General features: G+C 41.9%; 1 protein-coding gene across 2 annotated transcripts in view; it reads left to right on the forward strand.

Moving 5' to 3' along the window:
• Positions 1-17,650, forward strand: part of kctd1 (potassium channel tetramerization domain containing 1) — a 146,842-nt gene that overhangs the window by 35,009 nt on the left and 94,183 nt on the right. The window lies entirely within an intron of this gene.

Here is a 17,650-nt window from a genome sequence, read left to right on the forward strand (position 1 = left end):
TTTTATTGAAAAAAATATTGATTCACTATGTCGAATTCAAAAGAAGTGAAGGTTGTGAAGCGCAAAAGAACTGCAATTTTGGTTAAAGTTGAATGGCTTAACAAAATACTAGAAACTGCTACACTGAAAGCTCATGAGGTCATGAACGTTCAGCTACGAAAAATATTTATGTATGATTCGGAAACTGGAGTTATCTACTTGTATTGTCGTGATGTGAAAGTTGCTGGAGAATTTGCTAGTGGAAAGAAGTGGGAGGATATTTGGAAACTTGATTTTTTGAAGCGTCATTCAGCAAGTAAATCACATTTGGACGGTGTACAACAGAACCCGTCATTTGGCTCAGGCAACAGAACCCGTCATTACCCGTTACAGGAGTGTTACGCATGTTGTGGTTGAGTGCAGATAAGCAAGAACGAAAACGATCAAACCCAGAGGAGATCAAAGTTCCTGAAGATGAGGCACAAGAATGGTCAGTTTTTGATTTCTCCGCCATTGCAGATTGTGACTTCACATTTGGCAATGAACAAGTTAATGCCTTAGGTCTAAAATATCATGATTTCTGGCTGAAATACTGTAATAATTAGACAGTTTAATGATTTCAAATTTTCCGTGCAAGAACAAATTAAATCCAAACTGATTTCAAACTTTGCTCAAATGGTGGCATTTGTACTTCAAAATGAACAGCTTTGCAACCTTGCACAGTTGATGGACGTTGGGGGAAACTTTCTTGCGTCCAGTGTGGAATGTGAGCGAGGTTTTAGCCTAACGAATCAACTCAAAAACAAGCTGAGAAACCATTCAGGTGAATGTAATTTGGATATGTTAATGAGAATCAAAAGCTATCAATTGGATGGAAGTTTACTAGTCTAGATAGAGTTTACAAAGAATGGGTAAATGCCAAAGACAGGAGAGAGAAAAAATAACTGAGTGACTCAAATATGTATGTTATTTTGTTGTTAATCTGTGCAGTTTTATGTCAAATATTTTGTAAACCTACATAAATTGTGCCATGTGTGCATTCAGTGTGCACATACTTATGTCACCAGAAAAAAATTCACACAACATAAGATTTTTACGCACACTGACTACTAAAGATTAGAGCAAACATTACCCACAAATCTAGTAACTAGATTCGAATCTTGGGTGCTGTCTGTGTGGAATTTGTAAGTTCTCCCTGTGACTGCCTGTTTTCCACATTGGTACATTAATTAATCGTTGAAATTTGCCCCAAAAGTGTATGTGAGTGATAAAATCGAGAGGAGTTGATGGGGAAAGTGGGTAGTATAAACTGATCAATGAAGATTGATTGTAAATGGGTGCTGGGTGCTCAGTGGGCCGAAGGGCATATTTTCATATTGTATGATTACACCAATCTTCTTTTTACTTTCTAAATTCTCCGCTTCAGATCCACTAAGGACTGGGTCTTCGCATTTTTTATTGTACAGTAATAATCTGATAATTCTCTGTGTTGATAGTTGGTAGTCTCAATGTTTCACTATCTGGTCCACTGGCTGCCAATTTCTGCACTTCATTCCATACTCTAAGGTCCTAGAGTCATAGAACACTACTGCACAAAAACAGGCCCTTTAGTCTGTGCGAAATCTACCCAGTCCCATCGACCTGCACCCAGGCCATAGCCCTCCATACACCTCCCATCCATGTACCTATCCAAAGTTCTCTTAAATGTTAAAACCAAACCCACATCAACCACTTGTGCTGGCAGCTTATTCCACTCTCACCTCCCTCTGAGTGAAGAAGTTTCCCTTTGTGTTCTCATTAAACATTTCAGCTTTGCCTCTGACCCATGACCTTTAGTTGTCGTCTCACCCACCCTCAGTGGAAACAACCTGCTTGCATTTACCCTATCTATATCCCTCAAAAATTTGTATACCTCTATCAAATCTCCTATCTATCTTCTCTGTTCTAAAGAATACATTCCTAACCTGTTCAATCTTTCCCTATAACTCAGTCCCAGCAATAACCTTGTAAATTTTCTTTGCACTTTTTCAATCTTATTTATATCTTCCCTGTAGGTAGGTGACTCAAACTGCAGACAATACTTCAAATTAGACCTCACAGTCTTATACAATTTCAACATAACATCCCAACTCCTATACTCAGTACACTGATTTATGGCCAATGTGCCGAAAGCTTTCTTTACATCCTTGTTTATCTGTGACTCTACTTTCAAGGAATTATGGATCTATATATCCAGATCCCTCTGTTCTACTCCCCAGTGCTCTACCGCTTACTGTGCAAGACCTATAGTACTCTGATTGATCCCCCCAAAGTGAAGCACCTCACATTTATCTGCATTAATTTCCATCTGCCATTTTTCAGCCTATTTTTCCAGTCAGCCCAGACCCTGCTGCAAACCATGATAGGCTTCCTCGCTGTCCACTCCCCTCCAGTTTTGGAATCATCCACAAAATTGCTGATCCAGTTTACCACATTATCATCTGGATATTGATTTGGATGACAAACTACAACAACCCCAGCACTGATCGATGCAGCACACCACAAGTCACAGGCCTCCAGTCAGAGAGGCAATAATCCACTACCCTTCTCTGGCTTCTCTCAGGAAGCCAATGTCTAATGTAAATTACTACCTCATCTTGAATGCCAAGCGACTGAACATTCTTGACCAACCTCCTAAATGGACCTTGTCAAAGCAAGGCCTTACTAAAGTCCATGCAGACAACATCCACTGCCTTCCCTTCATCAACTTTCCTGGAAACTTCTTCAGAAAACTTCATAAGATTGGTTAGACACGACCTACCATATACAAAGCCATGTTGACTACCCGTAATCAGTTGCTGTCTATCCAAATACTCATTTATTCGGTCACTTAGAACACCTTCCAATAACTTCCCACTACAGATGCTCACAGTCCTATAATTTCCTGGCTATTAAACAACAGAACATTAGCTGCCCTCCAATCCTCTGGCTTCTCATTTGTAGCTAAGGATGTTTTAAATATCTCAGTCAGGGCCCCTGTAATTTCTGCAGAAGCCTCCCACAGGGTCTGAGGGAACACCTTGTCAAACCCTGGAGATTTATCCACCCTAATTTGCTTCAAGGCAGCAAACACCTCCTCCTCTGTAATCTATATAGGGTCCATGACCTCACTGCTGCTTTGTCTCACTTCTACTGATTCTGTGTCCCTCTTCTGAGTAAATACAGATCCAAAAAATCATGTAAGATCTCCCCTCCCTCTTTCCACTCAATGCATAGATTACTAATCTGAGCTTCCAGAGGACCCATTTTGTCACTTGATATCCTTTTGCTCTTAACATATCTGCGGAAGCCCTTGGGATTCACCTTCACCTTATCATGCAATGGCAACCTCATGCCGTCTTTTCGTCCTCCTCATTTCCTCCTTAAGGGTTCTCTTGCATTTCCTACACTCCTCAAGTACCTCATTTGTTCTGACCTGCCTGTCCCTCCTTTTTCTTAACCAGGGGCTCAATATCTCTTGAAAACAAAGGCTCCCCAAACCTGTTATTTTTGCATTTTATTCTGACAGTGACATATAAGCTCTACACTCTCAATTTCACTTTTGGCAGCCTTTCCAAGTACAGAACACCTTTGCCAGAAAGCAATCTGTTCCAATCCAGACTTGCCAGATACTTTCTGATACCATAACACGTGGCATTTCTCCAAGTTAGAATCTCAACATATTCCATTATTACTTTGAACCTAGTGGCATTATGATCACTAGATATATTTTGTATCTAGTGATTAGGTTCAAAGAATCCTACACACACACTTCTGTCATCTGTCCTGTCTATTTCCCTAATAGAAGATCTAGTATTTCACTCTCTCTAGTTGGGACTTCTATGTACAGATTAAGGAAACTTCCCTGAACACATTTGACAAACTCTTTCCCATCCAGCCCTTTTACAGTATGGAGTCCCAGTCAACAGATGGAAAGTTAAAATAACCTACTATCAAAATCTTGTGTTTCTTGCAACAGTTTGCGCTCTCTATACAAATTTACTCCTCTAAATCCCGCAGTCTGTTTGTTGGTCTATAATATAAACCTGCTGATATGGTCATACCTTTCTTATTTCTCTGTTCTACACACAAGGCCTCTCTAGATGAGCTCCTGACTGAACACTGTTGTGACATTTTCCCTGACTAGTAATGCCACACCTCCCCTTTTAAGCTCTCCCACTCTATCACATCTAAAATAATGGAACCCCGTAATGATGAGCTGCCAGTCCTGCCCCTCTTACAGCCAAGTCTCAGTAGTGGCTCCAATATTATAATTCTTTGTACTCATCCATACCCTAAGCTCCTCCACTTTTTCTATAATACTCCTTGCACTGAAATATATGCAACTCAGAACATTTGTTCCACCCTGACTTTGTATGCAGGCTTAACATCTTTCTCCATAAACATTCTGCCATTTCTTCTTGTGCTCTGGGTTCCATCCTCTGCAACTCTTATTTAAACCTTCCCCACAGTCCTGTGCAGCACTAGCAAACTTTCCCCTTAGGATATTAGTCCCCCTTGAGTTCAGGTGCAAACTATCCCTTATGTACAGGTCCCACATTCCCTGGAAGAGAGCCCAGCAATCCAAAAATCTGAAGCCTTCCTTCCTGCACAGCCTCTTTAGCCACATGTTAAACTGTAGCATCTTCCTATTTCTGGCTCACTATTTTTCACTAGCATGTGACATGGGTAGCATCCCTGAGATCATAATTCTGGAGGTCCTGTCCTTTAATTTAGCACCCAACTCATCTTGTAGGGCTTTATCATCCCTCCTATCCAAGTCATTGCTAACGATATGGACCACAATCTCTGGCTGTTCAACCTCTCACTTAAGAAAGCTGTGAACTTGATCTGAGATGTCCCAGATCCTGGCACCATGGAGGCAACATATCATCAGGGAATCTCATTCTCATACACGGAATCTCCTTTCTTTTGTCCTAACCAATTAATCCCATATCACTGAAGCTCACCTCTTTCCCCCGCTTTTCTTCTGAGCCACAGAGTCATACTCAGTGCCAGAGACTTGACCGCTGTGACTTTCCTCTGCTCAGTTCCCATACTCCCACACTGAAAGATAGCAAGCAGTTGAGAAGGGAAAGTATATGTTATCCATTACTGTAAGAGGATTTGAATATCATAGAAAGCTGGAGGTAAGTGAGCCTGAAGATGCTGAAATCTAGAGCATCAAACAATATGTTGGAGGAACACAGTGAGTCGAGAAGTATCTTTGGCGGGGGGGGTGGTGGGGAGGAACTATAGATGTTCTGGGTCATAACATAAGTGTTGCAGGGATGTTGCCCTGAAACATTGACAGTTCTTTTGCCCCCAGAGATGCTGCTCGACCTGCTGTGTTTTGTTACTAATGCTCATTGTTACTCAGCTAATCATTCCAAACCTGTAGTTTTCCAATATGTCCAGGAGGTTTCCTGCTGCACACAGAAATTAATACTCAATTTCCCTGTGGCTATGCTGCCTTCAGTCTGCATGTCCTGAATTTAAACCATTTTGGGAACATTTTGTCTTCACGAAAGGGCCCTGAACCATAATCATAGCCTCGAGACTAGATTATCCATTTAATCAACTCATTGGCATTTGTGTTTTTTTTTAAGATTTCCAGTTCGAAATACTAATTTTAATTTGTGTATTTGAGGGGAAGATCACAATACTGTATTTTGTTTTCTAAACTCCTGGTCTGCTAGATTTCCTTGATATCTGTGTTGAGGGATAGAAGAATGTATTAAAGTTAGCTGGACTGGTATCCAAAGGCTTATTAACCTGAGGTCTGGAACTCTAAAGCCATCAGAGCAGTTGAGCAAACTGTTTAAGTGAATCTGGAATAAAATTATCTAGAAATCTGTCCAATTCAGAAACATCTTCCAGAAGGAAAAGGCTTAGCTTTGTTTGTCACATGTACATTGTACAGTCTGTTTCGATGTTTCAGTGAAATGTATCGTTTTTGACAAATCCACGTAGCATCCCCACTACTCACCAACACTAACTGTAGGTCTTTGGAATGTTGGGGGAAGCGGGGAGAATGTACAAACACCTTGTAGGCAGGGGAGGAATAGAACCTCCATTGGAGATCTCTGGCACTGTAAGGTCATGTCCTAACCAGCGTGCTACCATTCTGCCCTAATGTCATCCATCCTAACCCAATAGATTTGACAGCAAGGCTGGGTCAAGAACTGAGCTGCTCTAATATATCCAGGAGGTGGAGATGGAGAGGGGTTAGCATGTGAGAGAGGTCAGGCCAGTGATATCCACATCCTATGCAGGAATAAGAAAATAAAACAAGGGACAGATGTCCAGAATCCACTACAAACAGAAAACAACTAAAATCTGTCCTTCACTAGATTGGAGGATGCCTCTATTGTTTTGGAATTAGAATTATTTTGGGTTATTGTCACGTGTACTGAGGTACAACTTAAAACTTACCTTACATACAGAACATATAGATCAGTTCATTACACAGTGCATTCAGGATATACAAGGAAAGACAATAACAGAATGCAGATTAAAGTGTAACAGCTACAGAGAAAGTGCGGTGCAGGTAACCATTAAGGCGCAAGATCATAAGAAGATCAAAACCTTGCATTGGTGGCCTGCATGTCTTTGAGGGTGGGAACTGGGGCCTCAGTGTGTTAAAGATTCTGATTCAGAGTTTGACCCAAATCATCTTCATTCAAGATGGTGAGAAAGCTGTTGCCCATGCAGCCAGCATAACCTCTCCAAGCAAAGGAAAGGCAGAAATCAATACAGTTTGGCACCAGTGGCATTGCAAGGGTTGCCAATCAGCATTGAATTTAACATAGGACTGCCTTAGGGACTTCAGTTTCAGGTTTTTCCTCGGGGTTTACTCCAGAAGTCTTTCCCATGAATCAGAATCGGGTTTAATATCACCAGCGTATGTCGTCAAGTTTGTTAACTTATTGGTAGCAGTATAATGAAATAAATGATTAATAACTATAGGGAAAAAAGTTGAATTACAGTAAGAAATATATATAGTGAACCATAGTTTTATATATATATATAAAAAGTTAAGTTAAACTAAGTAGTACAAAAAAAACAGAAATAAAAAGTAGTTAGGTAGTGTCCATAGGTTCAATGTCCATTTAGAGATCAGATGGCAGAGGGGAAGAAGCTGTTCCTGAATCCCTGAGTGTGTGCATTCAGGCTTCTGTACCTCCTTCCCTATGGTAACAATGAGAAGAGGGCACGTCCTGGGTGTAGGGGCCATTAATGATGGACGCCGCCTTCAGAAGGCATCGCTCCTTGAAAATGTCTTGGATACCATGGAACTGACTAATTTTACAAGTTTCTGCAACTTACTTTGATCTTGAGCAGTGGCCTACCACCTCTCCAAACCAGATGGTGATGCAGCCAGTCAGGATATCCTCTGTGGTACATTTGTAGAAGCTTTTGAGTGTTTTAGTTGACAAGCCAAACCTCCTCAAACTGCTCATGAAATAGCTGCTGTCCTGTCTTCTTTATAACTGCATCAGTATGTTGCATCCAGGTTAAGTCCTCAGAGATATTGACATCCAGGAACTTGAAGTTGCTCACTCTCTCCATTTGTGATCCCTCTATGACGATTGGTTTTTGTTCCCTTGTCTGAAGTCCAAAATCAGCTCTTTGGTCTTGCTGACGTTGAGCGCAAGGTTGTTGCGGCAACACCACTCTACTGACTGGTACGCTATCTCGCTCCTGTACGCTCTTTCATCACTATCTGAAATTCTGTCAACAGTGGTTGAATCATCAGCAAATTTATAGACTGCATTTGTAGAGAGAGAAGAGCACTGGGCTAAGCACACATCCCTGTGGTGCACCAGAGTTGATTGCCAGAGAGGCGGAGATGTTATTTTCAATCTGCACAGATTGTGGTCTTCTGGTCAGGAAGTTGAAGATCCAGTTGCAGAGGGAGGTACAGAGGCTTAGATTCTGTAGCTTTCTGATCAGGACTGTAGGAATGATGGTGTTAAACACTGAGCTATACGCTGAGTTAAACACTGGTCAATAAGGAGCATTCTGATATAGGTGTTTCCATTGACCCGGTGAACCAAGGCCACCTGGAGAGCCATTGAGATTGCGTTCGCTGTAGTCCTATTGTGGTGATAGGAAAATTGCAGTAGGTCCAAGTCCTTCCTGAGATAAGTGTTGATTTTAGCCATGAATTGAATTGAATTGACTTTATTTCTTACATCCTTCACATACTGTACATGAGTAAAAATCCTTATGTCACCATCTAGATGTGCAATGTGCAAATACAGTAATTTATTATAAATAGAACAGTCAATGTAACAGAAATACACTCAGATCAGCATGAGTTCATCAGTCTGATGGCCTGGTGGAAGAAGCTGTCCCGGAGACTGTTGGTCCTGGCTTTTATGCTGCGGTACCGTTTCCCAGATTGTAGCAGCTGGATTAGTTTGTGGTTGGGGTGACTCGGGTCCCCAATGATCCTTTGGGCCTTTTTTTTCTACACCAGTCCTTGTAAATGTCCTGAATCATGGGAAGTTCACAACTACAGATACGCCGGGCTGTCCGCACCACTCTCTGCACAGTCCTGCGATTAAGGGAGTGACCTCTCAGCAATTCATGAGTAGTATAGCCATAACATAGGTTTGAGATCAGAGTTTTCCTTCCCATAAATGAGCTGCCAGCCACAGCTGACCAACTAACAACCTTAAGAAACCAATGGACTCTTGACTTCACAATCTACCTTGTATGACCTTGTACCTTGCAGCCTGCACTGCACTTTCTTTGTAACTCTAACACTTTATTCTGCATTCTGTTATTGCTTTTCCCTTGTACTACCTCAATCTGCTGTATGAATGGCATGCAAAACAGAAGTTTTTCACTTTCCCCTGGTACTTGTGACAATGAAAAACTAACTTAACAATGTAGTGCATTGGAGGCAGAAGAGACTGCAGATGCTGGAATCTGGAGCAAAAAAATATTGCTGGAGGAACCCAACAGGTTGAGCAGCATCTGTAGGGGGAAGAGAATTGTCAGTGTTTTGGGTCTAGGTCCTGAACCAGGACTGATAGTGGAGAGGGAAGATGGCCAGTATAAAGAGGAGAGGGGGAGGGCATGGCAGGGCCTGGGAAGTGATAGGTGGACTAAGGAGGTCTGAAAGGGTAATAGGCAGAAGGAGGCCAGTGAGGGAGGGGATGAGTGAAGCTGGAAAAACAGAGTGGCAGATGAAAAAGATACACCCTCCAACTGTATCGAGACCACACATGTGGTATTATTCATTACCTAGGAAAGGATGGAGGGAGGAAGTATAGTGACGGTTAACCAGATGAATTACAGAAATGGAGGGGCAGAGTGGTATTTTACAAGGGAAGATTAAGCAGATTAATCTATACACTCTTCATTTGGGGTGGGGGAGAAGGACAGATCATCAGATTAAAAACATAAGGAGTTCTTAACAAGCTTGACAGGTTAAATATAAGGATATTTCCTCAAGGATCATACATTCACAACCAAGAGGAGAAGAAATTTCTTCCCCGGAGGGTGATGAATCTTTAGAATTCTCTCTCCAGTTAGCGGTGGAGATTCATCACTGAGTGTATTCAAGAAAGGAATTGATAGATTTTTGGATATCGAGGGTATCAGTGCAAGAAGTTGGGACCTAGGTAAATGTGCATGTTAATAATCTGGGGAACAGGCTCGAGGGGACAAGCAGCTGACTCCTGTTTCAGTTTCTAATGTTCCTGTCTGAATGCCTAGCTACATAATGTTACCATGGATCAGGTAAAATTTATAGCTGAATAATGTATCATGGTAACAATTATATTGTTGGTTCATAGGTATCTATTGACAATGTGCCAAGGTTAAGCCAAGGTTTGCCTGTTAATAGTAATAGGAGATAATAACTTGTCGGAATGGTACCACACCATAGGAAGAAGCTAGTGATCTTGAGTGTAGCAGACTTTGGTTTATCAGCTGTTGTCTGGCTAGTTTTTGAATTACAATTGGGCATTACTTGGGGTTGTAGTCCCTGGGTTAAGAAGGGCAATGTGAACTGAATGAATTTTACAAGAGAAACTGATACAGAAGGTTGAAGGAAATGATTTTCGGTTGTGGACACACCAAAACTGGAGAGTGATATTCTAACAACTAGAGACAAGACATCTGGATATTTTTTTCCAATTGTCTATCAAAAGTTACTATCAATATTTTAGAGAGAGAGAAACACACACATAAGAGTCTATAGATGCTGGAATTTGGAGCAAATATAAACTGCTGGAGGAATTCAACAGGTCAGGCAGCATCTGTAGGGGGAAATGGGCAATCAATGTTCAGGTCAAGACATTTCCTTTGTACTGAAAGACAGAGTGTAGCCAGTATAAAGAGATGAGGAGATGTTTGGGGGTTGGAGAGCAAGAACTGGCCAACAATAGTGGATGCTGTTGAAGAGGGTTTTATAGGCAGATGGGGGAGGGAGAGTGGGAAAAGTGACAGAGGGCTGCAGATGGTGGAACCTGATACGAGAAGAATGTGGAGCATGGGACCAATTAAGGGAGGTGGGGAGGGCAGATGTGAACAGTGGGGGAGGGGATCCAGTGGGAGAAATGTATGAGTGGAGGGCCGATGGAATGGGTGGAGGAGAGGAAAGAAAAAGGGTGATGGAGGTTATGGGGGCAGAAGGAACTGGGTAGTTCAGAGGAGAATGAAAAGAGACATTGGAACAGGTTACCTGAAAGTATGTACAATTATGGAAGTATAAGTAGGGATTTTTTTCCCAGGACAATAATGTTAAATACAAGAAAACATGTTTAAGTGAAAGGGGAAAAGATTAGTAGATTTATGAGGCAAGATTTTTTTCACCTAGCGAGTCATTAGTGCCTGGCACTGCAGGCGTGGGCGTGGAAGCAAACACATTTAAAAGGTATTTAAATAGACACATGGACAGGGAATGGATGGAGATGGGATTAAATTGGAATGACATCGTGGTCAGTACAGACATTGTGGGCTGACTGGCCTGATCCTGTTCTATGTTCTAATCTTGTTCCAGAATGAATTTAGGGGAATTAGACTTCTCTGTAAATGATAGCTGATGATAGGTTCAATGTTAAATTTAAATCATGATTGATAGATAGGATAAGGGAAAGTGATTACGTGGAATAGGTTATGAATTGATTCAATAGGAAAACAAGCTGGAGGGCCAATTCAACTTTTTTTGCTCCTAAATATGTATAAACATTCATACATCAGTATTACCCAAATATTATAATGTGGTAAAACCCCTAATCACCACTACAGTTTAGCAACACTCTGATCACTCTGATCACTGCACTAATTTTTTCTTCTTTTAATTTCCAACACTGAAGTCAAGCTATAATTTCCTTTCTTCTGCCTCCATCCCATCTTAAAGAATGGAGTGATATGTGCAATTTTCCAGTCCTCTGGGACCATTTCAGAATCTAGTGATTCTTGAAAGATCATTAATAATGCCCTACAATTTCTTCGACTCTGTCTTTCAGAACCTGGTGTGTATTCTCTCTGGTCGAAGTGTCATTAACCTTCAGACTTTTCAGCTTCTCAAACAGCTTCTCCTTAGTAATAGTAACAACACTCACTTCTTCCCCCCTGACAATCTCACATTTGTGATATTCTGCCGGTGTCTTCCACAGTGAAGACTGACACAAAATACTTATTATGTGCACCACCATTTTTTGCCCCCATCACTATCTCTCCAGCGTTATTTTCCAGAAGTTTGTTCTGCACTCTTGACTCTCACTGGAAAAAAACTTTTTGTATCTTCTTTTATATTATTGGCTAGTTTACCTTAGTATTTTTCCCTTTAAGGTTTAGGTTGGTTTTTAAAAGCATGTATTTTTCCTGCACCTTCCAAATTGCTCCCAGAAACTCCAGCCATTGCTGTTCTGTATCATCCCTGCTTGTGTCCCCTTCCAATCAACTTGGCCGACCAACTCTTCTCACATGGCTCTGTAATTCCTTGTACATAAGAACATAAGAAATAGGAGCAGGAGTAGGCCATCCGGCCCATCGAGCCTGCCCCGCCATTCAATAAGATCATGGCTGGTCTGTCCGTAAACTTAGCTCCATCTACCTGCCTTTTCCCCATAACCCTTAATTCCCCTACTATTTAAAAATCTAACTGTATCTTATTTAGTGAGGAAGCCTCAACTGCTTCCCTAGGCAGAGAATTCCACAGATTCACCACTCTCTGGGAAAAACAGTTTCTCGTCATCTCCGTACGAAATCTTCTCCCCTGAATCTTGAGGCAATGTCTCCTAGTTCTAGTCTCACCTACCAATGGAAACAACTTTCCTACTTCTATCTTATCTATCCCTTTCAAAATTTTGTATGTTTCTATAAGATACCCTCCCATTCTGAATTCCAGAGAGTATAGTCCCAGGAGACTCAATCTCCCCACATAGGTTAACCTCTTCATCTCTGGAATCAACCTGGTGAACTTCCTTTGCACTGCCTCCAAAGCCAGTATATCCTTTTTCAAGTATGGAGACCAGAACTGTGCACAGTACTCCAGGTGCGGCCTCACCAGTACCCTGTGTAGTTTCAGAATGACCTCCCTGTGCTTGAATTCAATCCCTCTCGCAATAAAGGCCAACATTCTGTTTGCCTTCTTAATAACCTGTTGTATCTGCAAGCCAACTTTTTGCAAGTCATGCACAAGCACACCCAAGTCCCTCTGCACAACAGCATGCTGCAATCTTTTACCATTTAAATAATAATCTGCTGTTCTATTATGTACTCCACTGTAAACTTAAATATCCAATTTAAGTTTTTCCTTCTCAAACTGCAGGCTGAATTCTATTGTATTATGATCACTGTCTCCTAAGAGTTCCTTTACCTTAAACTCCCTACTTAAATCTGGGTCATTACATACACTTAATCCAGAATTGCTGTACCCCTAGTGGGCTCAACCACAAGTTGCTCTAAAAATCCATCTCATGGGAATTACTCGCTTGGGATCCAGCACCAACCTAATTTGCCTAATCTACCTGCATATTGAAATACCCCATGACCTTTGCAACATTTCCCTTTTTAAATGCCTTTTCTATCATCTGTTGTAATTTGTTGCCCACATCTTTGCTATTGTTCAGAGTCCAGTATATAATTTTTTACCCTTGCAGTTTTCTTAACTCTACTCACAACAATTCTACATCTTCTGATCCTATGTCACCTCTTTCTGCGGATTTGATTTCATTTTTACTAATAGAGCCAACCCACCCCTCTGTCTGCCCTTCCAATACAATGTGTATCCTTGGAGGTTAAGCTCCCAACTATGATCATCTTTCAGCTACAACTCAGTGATGTCCACAACATCATACATACCAATCTCTAACTGTGCTGGAAGATTATCTACCTTATTCCATATACAGCATGCATTCAAATATAACACCTTCAGTGCTGTATTCACAATCCTTTTTAATTTTGGTCCCCTGGTTCACTTTAACTTATCCCACTGACTGCAATTTTGCCCTATCATTTGTCTGTCCTTTCTCACAGTCCCACTACTCACTGCAAGTATCTGTATACCAACTGCCCCATCCTCAGCCCTATTACTGTAGTTCCCATCCCTCTGCCAAATGAGTTTAAATCCTCCTCAACAGCTCCAGCAAACCCGCCCACATGGATATTAGTCCCCCTCAGGTTCAGGTGTAATCCGTCCTCTTTGTACAGGTCATACCTTCCCCAGAAGAGATCTAGAAATCTGAAACACTGCTCTCTGAACCAACCCTTCAGCTACGCATTCATCTCCCAAATGATCCTATTCTTACCCTCACTGGTGTGTGGTACAGACCACAATCCAGAGATTACTACCCTGGAGGTCCTGCTTTTCAACTTTCTATCTAACTCCTTATATTCACTCCTCAGAACCTCCTTCCTTTTCCTACCTATATCACTGGTGTCAATATGTAGTAGGACTGCTCACCCTCCCATTTTACCATGCTGTGGACCTGATCTGAGATATCCCCAATGCTGGCACCCTGGAGTTAACATGGTGTCTCTTTCACGTACACAGAATCTGCTGTCTGATGAGTTGTAAGATGAGGGTGAGGGGGCATAATTTAAGGTGTTGTGAGGAAAATATAGTGGCCGAGTCTGACACAGTTTTTTTACACAGAGTGGCAGGTGCATGGAATGCGCATCCAGGGGTGGTGGTAAAGTCAGATACATATATTAAGGTCATTTAAGAGACTCTTACTTGGGGACAAGGAGAAAAGAAAAATAAAGTGCTATGTGGGACAGAAAGGGCAGATTAATCTTGGAGTAAATTAAAGAGGCAGCACCATGGGCCAAATGGCCTGTGCTATTCTGTGTTATTGGGATAAAACTGGATTGTTGTACTAGCAGCTGGTGCAATGCTCTAACAATGGTGTGATTGCGGGAGAGAATGGCAGTGATTAATCAATGTCATTTGAAATTAAAGGAAATTTGTTGTTTTGCAGCATTAGTACAGTGCAAAGTCTTAATCTATAAATGACAAAAGTAAATGAACAACAGAGGAAAGGAATAGTGAGGTGGTTCATAGCTTTGTGGACCATTCAGAAATCTGATGATGGAGGGGAAGCAATTGTTCCTGAGTCAAAGAGTGTTGGTCTTCAGGCTCCTGTGCATTGAGATACAATTAGTCAGAATGCTCTCCACTAGACATCTACAGAAATCTGTAACTGACCTTGGTGATATGCAATATCTTCTCAAACTCCTAAGAGTTAGGTGTGCCTTCTTTGTGATTGTATCAACCTGTTGGGCCCAGGATAGGGATGTTCAGGAATGTGAAACTGTTCGTTCTTTCTGCTGCTGGCTCTCCTGCCCCCTCATAGATGGGTGAATGAGGGCTGGTGTGTACTCCCCTGAAATCCTCTTCCTGAAGCTGCCCCATGGTCCAAGATTCACATCAGAGAAATTCTTTAAAACACAAGGCACTGAGGCCTTCAGAGAGAGAAAGATGTTATATTATTTGTACCCAGAAAATAATTATAATCTGGAACTCGCTGCCCTTGTAGGTGTGGAAACAATCAATGAAATACTTCAAAAGAAAATGAACTGGTCATTGGTGGGAGTGTTATAGAGAAAGTGTGGGTCACGGCAGGACTGATGTTATTGATCTACCAGTAGCTGGCTCAGAATTACTGGGTCCCTTGTCCTGTGCTGTAACAATTCTATGACTGCAACTTGAAGAGAGTGCAGGAGAGGATGGTAATGACTGGGAGAATCAGAAGGTACTGGACCCCAAGAAAGGGGGTTTGTGGAGTGTGTCCGAGATGGATTCTTAGAACAGCTTGAACTGGAGCCTACCAGGGAGAAGGTAATTCTAGATTTAGTGTTGTGCAATGAACCAGATTTGATCAGGGACCTCGAGGTAAAGGAACCATTAGGAGGTAGTGATTATAATATGAAATGTTTTAACCTACAATTTGAGAAGAAGGGAAAATCGGATGTGACAGTATTACAGTTGAACAAAGGGAACTATGGAACTATGAGGGAGGAGCTGGCCAAAGATCATTGGAACAATACCCTAGCAGGGAAGACAGTGGAACAACAATGGCAAGTATTTCTGGGAACAATGCAGAAGGTGCAGGATTGGTTCATTCCAAAGAGGAAGAAAGATCCTAAGGGGTGGCCATGGCTGACAAGGGAAGTAAAGGGCAGTATAAAAATAAAAGAGAAGAAGTATAACATAGCAAAGATTAGCGGGAAATTGGAGGACTGGGATGCTTTTAAAGAGCAACAGAAGATAACAAAAAAGGCAATACGCCAAGAAAAAATGAGGTACGAAGGTAAACTAGCCAAGAATATAAAGGAGGACAGTAGGAGCTTCTTTAGGTATGTGAATAGCAAAAAAAAAGTTAAGAGCAAAATTGGGCCATTGAAGACAGAAACGGGTGAATTTATTATGGGGAACAAGGAAATGGCAGACGAGTTGAACAGGTACTTTGGATCTGTCTTCACTATGGAAGACACAAACAATCTCCCAGATGTAATAGTGGCCAAAGGAACTAGGGTAAAGAATGAACTGAAGGAAATTTATATTAGGCAAGAAACGGTGTTGGATAGACTGTTGAGCCTGAAGGCTGATAAGTCCCCGAGACCTGATGGTCTGCATCCCAGGGTACTGAAAGAGGCGGCTCTAGAAATCGTGGACACATTGGTCATCATTTTCCAATGTTCTATAGATTCAGGAACAGTTCCTGCTGATTGGAGGGTGGCTAATGTTGTCCCACTTTTCAAGAAAGGAGGGAGAGAGAAAACGGAATTATAGACTGGTTAGCCTGACGTCAGTGGTGGGAAAGATGCTGGAGTCAATTATAAAAGAGGAAATTACGACACATTTGGATGAGTCAGCGTGGATTTATGAAGGGAAAATCATGCTTGACTAATCTTCTGGAGTTTTTTTGAGGATGTAACTATGAAAATGGACAAGGGAGAGCCAGTGGATGTAGTGTACCTGGACTTCCAGAAAGCTTTTGATAAAATCCCACATAGGAGATTAGTGGGCAAAATTAGGGCACATGGTATTGGGGGCAGAGTACTGACATGGATTGGAAATTGGCTGGCTGATAGGAAACAAAGATAGCGATTAACGGGTAACCAGTGGTGTACCGCAAGGTTCGGTGCTGGGACCGCAGCTGTTTACAATATACATTAATGATTTAGATGAAGGGATTAAAAGTAACATTAGCAAATTTGCCAATGACACAAAGCTGGGTGGCAGTGTGAAATGTCAGGAGGATGTTATGAGAATGCAGGGTGTCTTGGACAGGTTGGGTGAGTGGGCAAATGTATGGCAGATGCAGTTTAATGTGCTTAAATGTGAGGTTATCCACGTTGGTGGCAAGAACAGGAAGGCAGATTACTGTCTAAATGGAGTCAAGTTAGGAAAAGGGGAAGTACAACGAGATCTAGGTGTTCTTGTACATCAGTCAATGAAAGCAAGCATGCAGGTACAGCAGGCAGTGAAGAAAGCTAATGGCATGCTGGCCTTTATAACAAGAGGAATTGAGTATAGGAGTAAAGAGGTCTTTCTGCAGCTGTACAGGGCCCTGGTGAGACCCCACCTGGAGTATTGTGTGCAGTTTTGGTCTCTAAATATGAGGAAGGACATTCTTGCTATTGAGGGAGTGCAGCGTAGGTTCACAAGGTTAATTCCCGGAATGGCGGGACTGTCATATGTTGAAAGATTGGAGTGACTGGGCTTGTATACACTGGAATTTAGAAGGATGAAAGGGGATCTGATTGAAACATATAAGATTATTAAGGGATTGGACACGCTGGAGGCAGGAAGCATGTTCCCGCTGATGGGTGAGTCCAGGCCACAGTTTAAGAATAAGGGGTAGGCCATTTAGAACAGAGATGCGGAAAAACTTTTTCAGCTAGAGAGTGGTGGATATGTGGAATGCTCTGCCCCAGAAGGCAGTGGAGGTCAAGTCTCTGGATGCATTCAAGAGAGAGTTAGATAGAGCTCTTATAGATAGCGGGGTCAAGGGATATGGGGAGAGGGCAGGAATAGGGTACTGACTGTGTATGATCAGCCATGATCACAGTGAATGGCGGTGCTGTCTAGAAGGGCCGAATGGCCTACTCATGCACCTACTGTCTATTGTCTATTGATTGATCACAGTTGAAATTAAATGAGACAGCCAAGCAAAAAGGG

This window comes from Hypanus sabinus, chromosome 1, assembly GCF_030144855.1.
Source record: "Hypanus sabinus isolate sHypSab1 chromosome 1, sHypSab1.hap1, whole genome shotgun sequence".
NCBI lineage: Eukaryota > Metazoa > Chordata > Chondrichthyes > Myliobatiformes > Dasyatidae > Hypanus > Hypanus sabinus.